Genomic DNA, 16527 nt, shown 5'->3' with positions numbered 1-16527 from the left:
CTAAAGACTACAAAACAGGGCGCCTGGGTGACTCGGTCGGTTTGAAGCGTCTGCCTTCAGCTCAGGTCATGATCCCAAGTTCCTGGGATCGAGCCCTGTGTCGGGTTCCCTGCTCAGGGGGAGTCTGCTTCTCCCTCTGCCTCTCCCCTTCCCCCTGCTCATGCTCTCTCTCGCTCACTCTCAAATAAATAAATAATCTTAAAAAAAAAAATTCAACTACAAAACATTGCCAAGAGAAGTTAAAGGAGACCTAAAAGTATGGAGAGAAAGAGAGAGAATGAGCTAGCTCATTATATATTAAGCTCACAGATTGGGAGCTTCAGTATTATTATATCAATTCTACTCATACTGGGCTATCTATAGATTCAATGCAATCCCAATCCCAGCAGAGGTGTGTGTGTGTGTGTGTGTGTGTGTGTGTGTGTGTGTGTGTGAGAGAGAGAGAGAGAGAGAGAGAGAGAGAGAGAGACTGACACATCAACATTAAAATTAAAGGGCAAGTAGCAAAGGAACGAGGATGGCCAAGGAAACCTGAAAGAACAAAGTTGAAGAACTTACTCTATCAGATCTTCAATGCTTAATAAAAGCAACAGCTTTTAAGACTGTGGTATTGACACAAAGGTAGACAGGGACCAATGGAATAGAATAGAGTCCAGAAATAAACCCCTACATACACATTCACCTTCATGTAATTCAATGAGATTAAATAATCTTTTCGATAAATGTTGCTATAGTAATTGGTATCCATGTGGGGGAAAAATGAAGCTTGAGTCCTCTATCATATCATATTCAGAAGTTAATTAGAGAGAGATCATAGGCCTAAATGTGAAAGATTGAAAAAGCAAAACTTGTAGAAAACAAGAGATTTGTTGTGACTCCGAACAAAACACAAAAGCACTAATAGTACTTCATTAAATTTAGGAAGAAGGTCATGTTTTCTTGTAATTACTCTAAGTGGTATCTTCAGATCCAAGTAGAATTCAGAACATTTAAGCACTTTTACTGTCATCTTGATAGTTTGTAGAACTGCCTTAAGTAACATTTTACTGGAATGGTTTCAGCTTTTTCTCAAAAGACACTACAGGAAACACTCATGAAATTAGGACCGCATTTGCTGTAATTGATTCTTTAACCAACGCTCTGGTGTTTACTGTGTTCGGCACGGTTCTAAGTCCTTTCTAAATATTAACTTATTTAATCCTAATAAGTCTTAGGAGCTGGATACTAGTCATAAGTACATTTTACAGAAGATGATACTGGTGAAGAAACATTAAGCAAATTGCCCATGGTCACATAATCCATTATAGGCAGGGTTGGGGTTTAAACCAGCCCCATGGGGGGCTGACATTTAAACAGAAATTTATTTCTCCCAATTCTGGAGGCTGGAAGTCCCAGATAAAGGTCCAGCAGGGTTCAGTTTCTGGTACGAGCTCTCTTCTGACTTGGAGACGGCCATCTTTTCCCTGTGTTCTCCCTTGGCCTTTCTCTGAGTGTGTGGGGAGAGAGAGAGAGAGAGAGAGAGAGAGAAATAGAGAGGGAGAGAGGGAACAGGCACACAAGCTCTCTGGCATCTATTCTTCTAAGGACACTAATCCTAGTGGATCAGGGGCCACTCTAATAACCTCATTTAACCTTAACTACTTCCTTACTTCATATTTAGCTACACTTGGGGTTAGGGTTTCAGTTTATGAATTTGCAGGGAAGAGGGGGAGGGGGACACAAACATTTGGGCCATAACAATCAGTCTTGCTCCAGAGTCCACTTAGAACCACTTATTTTAAGGCCCACATAAAAACATTTTCTTGAAGAAACTGGTTCAGGGAGAGATTAGCATATTGAGCACACTGTCCTCCAGAAATGTGTGTATGTTTTTACAGTTCAGTAAGAGCACTGGAACTCAGGCCTCTGTGTCCCCGAAGTTTTTAGAAATTCTGGGAAGATAGAAAGCAAATGAAGTCGGAGAAACTTGAATAGAAAACAATGAACACATAAGGGGAGACCACACGGTGAAAAATTTCAGAGACATTCCAAGCTCAGAGCCACTAAATATAGATCCTTCTGATGCCAGTGGAATTGGTGTAGCAGAAAACTATGCACAGAGAATCCACTTACAATGAGGGTGGGGGGGAGATGGGGGGGAATTCTATAACGGGGAAGAAAGTTTGCCTGGTACCTGATTTTTAATGATTATGAAAGCTATGAGAATACATGTATTAAATTTATAGTTAACAAAACTTGTTATAATTGCAAATGTACTGTTAAAAGGATACCAACTGAATCGCTTTTTTTGTCTTTTGGGATGTAATATATTTTTTTAAGATTTTATTTATTTATTTGAGAGAGAAAGAGCACAAGTTGGGGGGTAGAGGGAGAGGGAGCAGACTCCCTGCTAAGCAGGGAGCCCGATGCAGGACTCGATCCCCGGACCCTGAGATCATGACCTGAGCCAAAGGCAGACGCTTAATGACTGAGCCACCCAGGCGCCCCTGTGATGTGTAATATTTCTGATGGAGCAGTGTGATAACACAGTGAGACCCCCTTTATTCCAGGCTTCATTTTTTTTTTTTTTTAAGATTTTATTTATTCATTTGAGAGAGAGAGAGAGAGAGAGCACAAGCAAGGGGAGAGGGAGAAGCAGACTCCCTGCTGAGCTGGGAGCCAGACATGGGGCTCGATCCCAGGACCTGGAGATCGTGACCTGAGCTGAAGGCAGATGCTTAACCATCTGATCCAGGCTTCATTTTTGTAATCCCTTCTTCATCCCTCTGACTTTCTCCTTAAGGACATCTGGCCTTGAGGCATTTTGGAAACAACAGCCTTCTGTAGGAAGGAATGACTCATAATCCCATAGTTCTGAAAAAAGGCAGGGTAGTTTATCTTTTTCCCTCAGTCTTATCTCCTCCTATGTCTTCCACCTTCTGAGGCAGAGACTTCAGCGTTTCAAGCCTCATGGTTTTTGCAGGCTGAACCTAGAAAGGATTTCTGCTTTCAGATAGGTCACCTGTGGCTGGACGCAGCTCTTTTCTTGTAGGCTACAAGAAATAGCCAACATATTCCAACATCCTAATTTTTTCCCCTACCATTTTCCTAATACTACATTTTTGTAGGTGCACAATTAGTGTCCCAACGTATAAGGCGACAATCTAGCCAAATGCAAGGGTCATCCAAACCTGGGACAGTGGGGATCACATTGTCCAATTTTATACCTCCTTCACCTTCCCATTTATATACACTTTAGGAGGTGCCACTTGAAGCACCCCACTTCCTTTAACCACATTCTCTATCAGGTCAGCACTTTTTGGTTCACATAACAGGAACTCCAGCTCAAAGCTGTATAAGCAATAGGAAATTTATTCTCATAAAATCCAGAAAAAGTTAAGCTTCAGACATGGTGTCAGGACTCCTTCTTTGCTTCCTTGTAGCTTTCTTGGTTTTGTCCTTCTCTGTGTATTGGTTTCATTTTCAGTGGGGTCGCAAGACTGTTGTGACTGTTCCAATATCACAAACAAAACTCTAGAGCAGAAGGATCACCTCTTAAGAATTACATCTCATTAGCCAGAACTGAGCTACATACACATTGCCAATTCAACTACTGAAAGGAGCAATGAGATTATCATGGTTAAAAGAATGTTGGAGAGTCACTTCTTATTAAGCTTTCATAAAAAAAGAAAAAGGCGGACGCCTGGGTGGCTCAGTCGGTTAGGCGTCTGCCTTCGGCTCAGGTCATGATCTTGGGGTCCCGGGATCAGGCAGGGAGCCTGCTTCTCCCTCTCCCTCAGCCCCTCCCCCTGCTTGTGCTCTCTGTCTCTCAAATAAATAAAATCTTTAAAAAAAGAAAAAGAAGAAGGCTGACAAAAGTAAGAATCAGTGTTCTTGGGTGTTAAACACAGGATTGCAAACAAACAAAAAAGTGGATGGGCTGTAGAACTGAATATCCACAGCTGAAGATCAAATCAGTGAGCCTGAGTGTCAAGCTGGGAAATGCTGGGGATGATCCTCCCCAAAATTCACCACGAAAAATTTAAATGAAGAGAAGTATAAAAAAATTGAGTAGGAACATAGATAAAGATATCCTGATATCCATCTGATAGGAATTCCAAAAGGAGAGAACAGGGAGAATGGAGAGGAGGAAATAAGCAAAGAAGTATTAGAAGAAAATTTCCCTGAGTTGGAAGAGGCAGGAGGCTTCTAATTAAAGAGGCCTGGAGCAAGACATATGGTCAAAGATTCACACGTGAAATACATCAAAGTAATAGCTCAGAACTTTAAATTTTATTGGAACTTGAGATTTATTTATGTTGAGGAAATAACAGAAAGAGACTGTCAATGAAAGAGAGAATCAGCCTGACGTCAGACCCCTCATCATTAACACTGGATGCTAAAAGCTACTGCCAAGTCTCAGGGAAATAACTGTGGCCTAAGAACACCATACTGGTGTGTTCAGGTATAGTTGTGGTCCCCGGGCCTTCCTGCTTTGACCAACGCCTGGCTCTTCCCTAAGGACACCAACGGCCCTGCCATCTTCTCAAGGGACAGCTCTTTTCTCTCCCTTGTACCACTGGGCCTGGGATCTAGTTAGGTTTCCTTCTTGACCTTCATTTTCGGTTTCAGACTGCTCTTGTTCCTTCCTTAGAACGACTCTCACGTCATCAGACTGTTTCACGCACTTCTCCCATCGTGGTTATTTTACTGACCTCTGAGTTATTCTTCTCTTTTCACCCTCCCCTCCCCACCCCACTCCATCCCCTGCCCATTCTTTGAGAATTTTAATTCCTGGCTCACTCCCTCTTGCCTATTTCTATCTTGATTTCAACATGTGGATGATCTGGCAAATCTTGACTTGTTTCTTGACAATTTCTCCAATGGTCTTATCCTCCACCCCATCGCAGCAGCTCATACCCTTGTCATACGCTGGGCTTTATCAGCACCGATGACATAATCCCCCCCACGAATCTCAGTTTCCAGCATACTGCTTACAGTGCTATTTGAAACCCCTCCTAGTAATGGGCTCTGGCTACCTGCTTCACTAGAATCTCGCCCTCATCTACCTCTTCAGCTGCCTTGGGCACCCCCTTGCTTTCCTGTACTCACTTGAAAAACGAAAACCCTGTTCAGACCCAAGCTGCAGAAACACTGTTTAGATCCGCTTTACGCCCGCATGCGCACAGCTGAACATAGTTGGAAAAACAAGCCATGCTGACCAGTTTCACCTTCCTTCATGATCATGTCTCATTGTGGACCCACGAGGCTATCCTACCATGTCATCGGTTCTAGAACGCACATGTCTTCACACTAAGTGTCCCTGGCATGAGGGTGTGTCCTACAGGTGCACTGTGACACGTCATGCTTTAACTGGCAGGGTTTTTCCTTTTCTGTGGTTCCCGATAACATATTGGTGTGTCTTTCAAACCTCCTCAAACCTCCTGTATTAGTTGCAGGAGCTGTGAACGCTGCCTTCTTGCCGGGTAGTCTCATGGTCTGCCTTCTGTGTGCGCCCACATGTCATGGCCATGTGCCCAAATTTCCTCTTACCTGGACACAAGCCATATGATTAGGGCCTCATTTTAACGAAATCACCTCTGTAAAGACCTAATCTCCAAATACAGTGACATTCTTAGGTAAGAGAGGTTAGGACTTCAACATGGGAATCTTGAGGGGACACAGCTGAGCCCCTAACACTCTCCCATTCTCACTTTCAGTTGACGATGTTGTTCCCTATTTTACAGATACAGAAATGAGAAATTCCAAAGTTCCTACCAAATCACCTCCACCTTTCACTAACTGCCCCCAATTTCATTAACTCCTTTCCTGTTACCCTGGATAAACTATCGGGACTCCCAGAAAAATCCCTTCTTGCCAAACCAGGAACTTCCCTCCAGCTCACCTCTCTTTCCTGCGTTACCAATTTTTTCCCATACAAACTCCGAGGGCACCAGTTTTTTTGTTTTGTTGTCTTCTTCTCTACTTCCAGCCTCTAGAAACGTGTCTGGCACACCATACAAGCTCAATATCCAATGAACAAATACTGATTTTATATGTAAAGAGGAAACCCTTCACTGGAAGTAGAATTATAACAGTATATCAAATAAGAATAAAATGACACAAAGTTAAGTCAGTCTGTCCAAGAAAGAACACTTGGTAGGAAAAAGCAGCAGTCTCCTGAAGGAAAAAGCCCCAGATATTAGCATATACCAGAGGCAGGGGATTCAGAGAGAACTACGGCCAATGAAAAAACTCACTTTACTGTCCAGATAGAGAGACTTTGCTATTCTTTTCAATTAGGGTATGTTATATGTGTGTTTTCATTTCTTTCCCATCCTAATGGAACCCTTCCTTCCTCTCTTCCTCCTCCTCTCTCCTCTTTCCCTTCCTCCCTTCCTCCCTCCTTGGTTCCTTCTTTCTGTCATCCTTCTTCATCTCCTCCTCTTCCTCCTTCTAACTGTAAATAACCTGTCTCCTTTCCACCACCGCATATTGAGTGTGGTGAGTTGGTTAAGTATGTGATTCAGTCACACTTTGCCATAAGGAGTTTATTGTATCAAACCTGAAAATAGGGAACAACATCGTCAACTGAAAGTGAGAATGGGAGTGTTAGGGGCTCAACTGTGTCCCCTGAAAAGAGAAATACAGATCATCTAGAGCTTTTTTGAACTTCAGTATGGATGAATAATGAGACAGAGTTGTCTCTATAAAAAGAAGTGTTTTGTCATATATGGTAGCTACATTTTATCAGGTGTGACTATTTTAAAAAGTGTATGTATGCTGAATGCAATGAATCCTGGATTGGATCCTAGAAAAGACGATCAGTGATGGAAGGCTGATGAAATCCAAAGCCTGCAGCTTAGTATTCTTAGTCTTGACAGATGTACTGTGGTTATGTAAGATTGTTAACATCAGGGAAAGTTGTGTGGAGGCTATATGGAAACTCTCTGTCCTATCCTTGCAACTTTTCTGTAAATCTAACGTTAAAAATATAAATGGAAAACAGGGTATGTATAAAGAAACCTATAAACGGCAACAGGGCTCCTGGGAGATGAATGTCTTCTTACTTAGCATTCATTTTCCCTTTGTCAAGAATATTCTGCTTGGGGCGCCTGGGTGGCTCAGCCGTTAAGCGGCTGCCTTCGGCTCAGGTCATGGTCCCAGGGTCCTGGGATCGAGCCCCGCATCGGGCTCCCTGCTCGGCAGGAAGCCTGCTTCTCCCTCTCCCACTCCCCCTGCTTGTGTTCTCTCTCTCGCTGTGTCTCTCTCTGTGTCAAAAAATAAATAAAAAAATCTTAAAAAAAAAAAAAAAAAAAAAGAATATTCTGCTTTCCACTGGGAAGCTATGCACTCCTTTGCTCTCAGTCTTCATGATTCAGAGAGCCGCTAACTCTCCCCAGCCTCTGCCGATGGCGAGAGCCCCAGGTGTGACCTACAGATCGACACCACATTCTCTGAGTCACATGAGCCTCAGGGATGGGCATGTCACTTACTCAATGTGAGACTCAATTCCAAGACTCTTGTGAAACTAAGAAGGTAGGACCTCTCCTTCCCACTGGGGTTGCTAAGGGTTGGATCAACCTTACTGTCACGGAGCCAGTCTGCTGGACAATGCCACCAAGACAGGAAAGAGCAGAACAACCAACCAAAGGGAGCAAACCCAAGAATGGATGACATTATCTAAGCTCCTCTATCCAGCCAGCCTTGGACTTGGGTCAATAAAGTACATTTGCTGTGTAGGTCAATTTAAGTTGGATTTCCTGAACCTTGCAATTTGAATCCAGTACAATAATGTCTAACTATAATGGGTTAATACTAACCTGTTCATCTAGCATGATACCTTTTTAAAAAGTATTTGTGCATATAAAATCTTTGGAAAGATTTAATCCACTAACTGGATTGGGGTCACAAGGCTTTTACATTCTACTTTACATATTCCTGAATTGTTGGGATTTTTCATAAGGAATGTAGGTTATTTCTGTCATCAGAAGTAGCAAACATTAACCAGAACTGCTGTCCTACAAAGTATCTACGATAAAGAAAACAAAATAAAAAAACAGCTCAACCTTGGTTATTTTAATTTGCCCTGTTCAGTTAGATAATTTAGCCAATTCACATAATAGACTGAGACACCAAAATTTTTTCCTTAGTAAATGCCGTATAGCTGAAAGTGATAAACACTTTGCTCATGACAGTATACAGAATTTTGTATAGGCATGAAAAACATGTGGCTTTGGAGAGAAAACTGTAGCAGTGTACAAACTTTTACTTTGTTAACATCTATTTCCTACAGCTTTGATTTTTGGTCCAATTCATTTTCTAGGGTTATGAATTTAAAATGATTATAGCATAGTACATAGTACCAAAGTTTGAGATGAAGTTTGTCATTGTTTTAAATTCTGGATTCATAATACAGTATTTTCCTTCAACGGGAATTTCATCACATGTCCTATAGGCTCAAGTAGTGATGTTAATTACATTAAAGAAAAAACCCATCACAATCATCCATTAAACTTTGTTGAATTACAAAACTGGTCCTAACATGTAGAATGTCAACCAACCAGAATTCCTTTTTATCTACATATTTGGGGATTATTTAGAAAAGTTCCTTAGTAGATTCTAATCCTAGCTTAAAAAGTGACCTCCCCCCATCCCTGGCCCAGCATTTACTGAGTGACATTAAAAGCATTTACTAAGGGACAACATGTATACATTTCTCTGCTGATCACTCAGAACAAAGGTCATAAGCTGATGACCCAAGGTTGGTATTCAGCTTATCAGTGGTTTTCTTTTACTCAAAGTATTTAAACATTTAAAGAATTACTGTGAAACTGGGAGGGTTTTTGTGAAAAAAAAAAGTCCAGATTCTAGGAGTCATTTGAAAAATGGGAAAACCTGGCATCATTGCATTTCTACACCAAGCATTTAGTACAAACTTACAAAGCGATGAATTTCTCAGCTTCTGTCACAGTCAGAAAAAGATGGCAAGAGAAATGGCTCCTCCTCTTGCCCCTCCAATCCTCTCTCTCATAGCTGAATGTTGGAAGATGCTTCAGTAACACAGAGCTCACTGTTCTACAAGAAGTGTTAGGGATTCTGACTTTCAAAGGATTGATAACAATTAAAAAGACCAAAGGTTATTTCTCCAAGTTTGGAACCAAATAAAAAACTTTCTAATACTGCCAATCAGATCCTTGACCCTGATGTCTGGAACATAGAAAACACCCAACATTCTCCTTCATTTTTTCTTAAGACATTTGCTCCAAAAATGCTGGTCTGTGAAAGTGACTCAAGAGACATAAAAAAAGAAACTATGGATGGCAAACATCCTAACAACTATAAGTCCTGGAGAAAAGGTCAGAAAAACTGATGGAGAAGCTGTGGATTAAAGAGCCAGCAGGAAGAAAATTTATTGTCTCTTTTTAAACTTTGGGGAAATCTTAACTGTTTTAGGTAACACCTCCAGTCATTGTTGGCATCTTAACATGTTTTTATTTATTTAAATAAAGAATATTTTTCCTTTGGAAAAAAATATGCAGTATTTATTTAAATGTTGCTTCAGCAGCATCGAATTACAGATCTAGTATGTTTAAAGGCCATTTGATAAAATCAAAACAAATGAAAAGCATGCTGATACTTTCTTATGGTAAAAGCTTACCCTAATTATAAAATAAAAAAGAGGAAATGAAATTTGAGTACTAGATACTAGGTATTTATCGAAAGGATACAAACATAGTGATCCAAAGGGGCACACACACCCCAATGTTTATAGCAGCAATGTCCACAATAGCCAAACTGTGGAAAGAGCCAAGATGCCCTTCAACAGATGAATGGATAAAGAAGATGTGGTCCATATATACAATGGAATATTACTCAGCCATCAGAAAGGATGAATCTTGCCATTTGCAATGACGTGGATAGAACTAAAGGGTATTATGCTTAGTGGAATAAGCCAGTCAGAGAAAGACAAATACCATATGATTTCACTCATATGTGGAATTTAAGAAACAAAACAAATGAACATAGAGGAAGGGAAGGAAAGAATAAGATGAAATCAGAGATGGAGACAAACCAAAAGAGACTCAACTATAGGAAACAAGGGTTGCTGGAGGGGAGGTGGGGTATCTGGGTGATGGGGATGAAGGAGGGCACTTGATTTAATGAGCACTGGGTGTTATATGCAACTGATGATTCACTAAATTCTATCTCTGAAACTAATAATATGCTATATGTTAAACTGATTTAAATAAAAAAAAAATTTGAGTGCTAGAGTCATGAAACCCCAGCAAGTATATTTATCCCAGATGATATGGTCACCTAAAGAAAAATAAAAAATTTTTTTTTTTTAAAGATTTTATTTATTTATTTATTTGTCAGGGGGAGAGAGAGAGAAAGAGAGCACAAGCAGGGGGAGGGACAGAGGGAGAAGCAGGCCCCCTGCGGAGCAGGGAGCCCGATGCGGGACTCGATCCCAGGACCCTGGGATCATGACCTGAGCCGAAGGCAGACGCTTAACCGACTGAGCCACCCAGGCGCCCAAGAAAAATAAAATTTTGACAGTTTCCTTTGACTCTTGTTACTCTAGCCTCATAGGCATTGGTTTTTGGTGCTTTCTTTAACAAGTCTTAACTATTAACAAGTTAGTGACCTATCAGGCTTTGGATAATGTATACGGCCCAGACACTCACTGATACTGTATGGTGAGGCAATGAGTTGGTCTGTAACAATTTCAGCCTCACAGGATCATCTCTCTGTTCTCTTCCCATTCCTCATTCCCCTTTACAAAAACAAACTAAGATAGGGATTTCCAGATAACAGCAAAACTTTACCTGTGGTATCTCTACGGATTGTGTTACATCTAACCAATCAGTTCAAGGCATGAAACAAAATATACTGTATTTATTAAGTGGGAAACTTCTCATAACACCACTGGAACACCTGAAGGAGCAGGATCTAAGCTGGGCCCCTGGAATGCTCTCTGAAAATACACAAGTTGTCCATAGGGAGGTTACTGCTCTGAGGGCAGGCTAGAACTGGATGTACCACCAGGCAGCCACTGCGTCTAGGTAACAGGAAGACGCCGGCATCCAGGCCCTAGGGAATTAAATCAAGAAGCTGGAGGCACCTGGAAGGCTGGCAAATGAACCTTGGAATCTTCTCAGGAAAAACCGCAATCTTTCTAACCAGTGGCGACAGCCAGAAGCCACGCTGAAGACAGACTCTGACTTACTTCTGCTTCCCAAATCTTGGGCGAGTGTATCTAACTGGCAGAACCAGATTTCAATTCAGAAACTGGGTGCAAAGGAGTCGAAGCATTTAAAAAAAACAAAACAGCTTTCTAACAATGGAAGGTGAATGAAAGTTGAAGGCCAATTAAAGTATTTACTGTATACATGTTTAGAAAATTTAATTTGTGTTGAATGATTTTTGCAAATGTATACTTAAAGGTATATAGAATTAAGGTGGTCCAGTGATGATTCAATTCTAGACATTTACAAACATTTAACGCAGATTATATATAAGGTAATGGGACTGAGAGAAAAACAAAGAAGGAATGATACCTTCTCTCACACAGAAGTAAGCTGTAGGACTAATACTGTAAACCTCCTTATTCCTAGAATCCATCCATTTCCAGCTCCACTGTTGCTATTTTAATGCAATTCATGACCATCTCTGACCCTGATTATCTTAGTGATTTACTAAATGGTCTTCAAGAACCTATCGTCAACTCTGTTTTCCACACTGAAGTCAAAGTAAAAAATATTTAAAATTAATACTTTATTTTTCTCACTTTAGGTTTACAGAAAAATGAGTAGAAAACACAGAAAGTTCTCATATACCCTCTCATCCTCCCTTTATCCCCATTTCCCCTGCTATTAACAACTTGCATTAGTGTGGTACATTTGTTATAGCTGATGAGCCATTATCAATACATTATTTAACATATAAAGTCATAGAGTTCACTCTTTGTGCTGTACATGCTGTGGGTGTGGGTCAGTATATAATGACATGTATCCACCATTAACAGCACCATACAGAATAGTTTCACTGCGCTAAAAATCCCCTGTGCTTCACCTACTCATTCCTCCCTCCACCCATCAACCCCTTCCAACTTCCGACAACCACTGGTCTTTTTAACTGTCTTCACAGTTTTGCTTTTTCCAGAATGTCACATGGGTGGAATGATAGGATGTGTAGGCTTTTCAGATTGACTTCAGTTAGCAATATGCTTCTAAATTTTCTCCATGACTTTTTGTGACTTGAGAACTTTTTTTTTTTTTTTTATTGCTGGATAACTCCATTGTATGGATGTACCACAGTTTGTTACCTCTTGGCATGTGGTTGCTTCCAAGTTTTAGCATTTATGAATAAAGCTGTTACAGATATGAATGTGCAGGTTTTTGTGTGGACATGTTTTCAATTCATTTGTGTAAATACCAAGGAATAGGATTGCTGGATCATTTGGTATGAGATCATCTAGTTTTTTAAGAAATGGCCACCATTTTGCATTCTCCCTAGAAATGCATAAAGGTTCCTGTTGCTCTAGGGCCTTCTAAACATTTAGTGTTGTCAGTGTTTCGAATTTTAGCCATTGGATTAACCATTGTAACAACAGTATCTCATTGTTTTGCAAATGTTTTCTTCCCATCCATGGCTTGACTTTTCATTCTCTTAACACTGTCTTGCAGAGAAATTTTCAATGTTAATGAAGTTTAACTTACTTTTTCTTTTATGGATCATACTTTTAGTGTTGTATCTAAAAAAGTCATTACCACAGCCAAGGTTACCTAGATTTTCTTATGTTATCTTCTTTTATAGATTTGTTTTACATGTAGGTCTATGATTCATTCAGTTAATTTTTTTTGAAAGGTGTACTTCTAGATTCACTTTTTATGGCCTGTAGATTTCCAGTTCTTCTAGTGCCATTTGTTGAAAGACTGTCCTTTCTCCACTGAATTGCCTTTGATCCTTTGCTAAAGATCAGTTGGCTATATTTGTGTTGGTCTATTTCTCCATTGACCTGGTTATCTATTCACCAATACCACATGTTCCTGGTTACTGCAGCTTTATAGGAGTCTCGAGGTCTGGTAGTGCCGGTTCTCCAACTATGTTCTTCTTCAATATTGTTGGTTATTTTGCTTTTATAATTAAACTTTACAATCAGCCTTTTGCCTATTAATTCAATTAAGCTTTAGAATTGATTTGTCAATATTTGCAAAATTACTTCTTGGGATTTTGATTGGGATTGAATTGAATCTATAAATCAAATTGGGAAGAACTGATATCTTGACATTATTGAGTCTTCCTACCTGTGTACATGGCATATCTCCATTTACTTTGTTTTTACCAGTTTTGCAGTTTTCCTCATAGGGATCTTGTATGTATTTTGTTAGATTTATACTTGAGGGTTTTTTTTGTGTGTGTGTGTGCTAATTTAAGCCATTTTGGATTTTTAAAGATTTTTTTTTTAGAGAGAGGGAGAGAAGGAAAGAAAGAGCAGGGGGTGGAGGTGGGTGGGCAGAGGGAGAGGGAGTCCCAGCAGATTTAGGGTGGAGCCTGACTTGGGGCTCAATCTCACGACCTTGAGATCACAACCTGATGTAAAACCAAGAGTTGACTGCTCATCTGACTGTGGTACCCAGGCACCCCACCATATTGGACTTTTAGGTTCAAATTTTAATTGTTCATTGCTGTATATAAGAAAGCAATTAACTTTGATATAATAACTTTGTATACTGCAAGCTTATTTCAGGTTTTTTGTTTTTTTGTGATTTTCTACATAGACAATAGTGTCATTTGTGAATAGGGTTTAATTTCTTTTCAATTTGTATACCTTTAAAAAATTTCCTTTTTTGGGGGGGGACTTCCAGTACATTGAAAAGCCATGTTGAGAGGGGACATCCTTGCCTTTTCTTTGCTGAAACTTATTTTCTCACCATTAAGTATGATATTAGCTGTAGGTTTTTGTAGATATTCTTTCTCAAACTGAGAAAGTTCCTTTCTATTCCTAGTTTGCTGAAAGTTTTAATCATGAATGGATGCTGGATTTTGTCAACTACTTTTTCTGCATATATTGATAAAATCATATGATTTTTCTTCTTTAGCCTGTTAATGTGATGAATTACATTGATTTTTATTTTTATTATTTTTTAAAAGATTTTATTTATTTGACAGAGAGACACAGCGAGAGAGGGAACACAAGCAGGGGGAGTGGGAGAGGGAGAAGCAGGCTTCCCGCTGAGCAGGGAGCCCGATGCAGGGCTCGATCCCAGGACCCCGGGATCATGACCTGAGCCGAAGGCAGACGCTTAACGACTGAGCCACCCAGGCGCCCCACATTGATTTTTAAATACTGAATCCCACTTGTTCATGGTATATAACTCTTTTAATATGTTGTCTGCTCAGCAGACAGCCTGTTTCTCCTTCTCCCTCTGCTGCTTCCCTGCTTGTGTGCTTGCTTGCTCTCTAATAAATAAAATCTTAAAAAAAAAAAAAAGAAATCCTTCCCTATTACAAGTTCATAAAAAAATGCTGCCGCCTATGTTCTCTTCCACTTTTTTTTTTTTTTTTAGTTTTACTGTTCACATTTGGGTCTTTATTCTACTTGAAAATTTTGCTTTTGAATGGTATTAAGTATCCACTTTTACTTTTTTCATAAACCTAAATATTTGACCTGTTAGCACTTATTGTCTGTCTTTTCCCCAGTGAATTGCAGTGCTATCTTAACCATATATTAAGTTTCTATAAATGCGTGAGTTTCTGAGGTCTCTATTTTTGTGTCATTAGTCTGTTTATTCCTGCACCAGTCATTACTTTTACAAGTTTCTTTACCTGGTAGAGCAAGTCTGCTTATTTTCCCAACATTATTATGACTAATTTTGACCATTTCTTCTTCCATATAAATATTTGGATCACTTTGCAAGGTCTATAAGGACTATTTTGAGTTTATTAGATTAGATTTATAATTTAAGGATGGGCATATTCATAATATTGTCTTTCCATCCATGAATAAACTCTCCATTTAGTCATGCTTTTTATGTTTTTTTTTTTTTTTTTTTTTTTTTTTTTTTTTAAAGATTTTATTTATTTTTTTTTGACAGAGAGAGACATAGCGAGAGCAGGAACACAAGCAGGGGGAGTGGGAGAGGGAGAAGCAGGCTTCCCGCAGAGCGGGGAGCCCCATGCGGGACTCGATCCCAGGACTCTGGGATCATGACCTGAGCCGAAGGCAGACGCTTAACGACTGAGCCACCCAGGCGCCCTTAGTCATGCTTTTTAAAAAGTTCTTAAAAAATGCTTTGCAGTTTTCTCTGTAGTTTCCCCCCTACAAGATTTATAGCAACTTGCTATGGAGGATGAGCCATTTTTACTGTCTTCTTTGATTGGTGTAATGCTGTTAATTGTATATTGCCCTTGGATCCAGAACAGGAATTCAAAAGTTTGCCTCCCTTGGAGTTGTACACAGACATCATCTGAAAATAGGAATAGTTTCTTCTCTCCCTTTACAACTCTCATACCTCAGATCTCTTCCGTTCCCACTTCTCAAAGACTTCTGTGTAATTTTAAGAAATGCGTTGTCTTCATCTAGTGAGTTATTAGTATGGATCCTCTCCTTTAGTCAGGTGTAATATAGAAATAAATTTGCAGATGCCAAAACATCACCGCAATCCTGATATACACCCTATTAGTTTTTTCTTCACTTTTCTCTTCTTGTACCAGTAATTGCTGAATTGTGATCTTTAAGATTTTTGAGCACTATGCACATAAGTTAAAGATTGTACAATTTCCATTTATAGGTCCTTGGCTAGGCTTGAGATCAAGTTAATATGAAGATTGTAGGCTGCGTTGGATACTTTTTCTTCCTTTTTTTTTAGTTAAGTTTTTGTGATATAGGCATTAATGTGTTCCATGAAGGATTGGTAAGTCTGGTGTCATTTATGGGGAGAATGATTATCAACTCAGTATCTATCATGGCTCTTGGTTTATTCTGGCTTCCTATTCTGTTTAATTTTGATCATGTCCTTTCCTAAAAAATTACTCATTTCATCTGTTTTCAAATACTTTGGTCATACTATGTTTGAGTGACTTTCAAAGCCTCTACAGTAGTAATATACTTTCTTCCTCTTAATCCTCAGTATACCAGAAAAAAAAAATAAGCATTTGTCATCTGGGTCCAAAAGACCCTTTTAATTTTTAAAAGTATTTTAAGTTCAGCAAAATGTACAGAATAAAGATAGTGAGATACTTTACTAGAAATTTGAATAAAAATATAAACATAGCAAACCCAAATTTTTATTTTCCTGGTTTTCATGGTATTAATATGAGATATCGGGTAATGTACCTCAAATGCAATGGACATTCCTTAACTGTCATAAAGCCTAGAACATATTTAACTTTTAAATCTTGACTCCAGATTCCAAGTATATCTCTAATGGGCTCTGTATTAGTATTCCTTCTGGTTCTTCTTACACTTGAATCTTCAAAATGTAATACAGTTTAAAACTTTGATGTCACATTTTTGAAGAGGATGGCTATATTGTGCTT

Source organism: Halichoerus grypus, chromosome 12 (assembly GCF_964656455.1).
Source record: "Halichoerus grypus chromosome 12, mHalGry1.hap1.1, whole genome shotgun sequence".
NCBI lineage: Eukaryota > Metazoa > Chordata > Mammalia > Carnivora > Phocidae > Halichoerus > Halichoerus grypus.
This window is presented reverse-complemented; position numbering follows the sequence as displayed.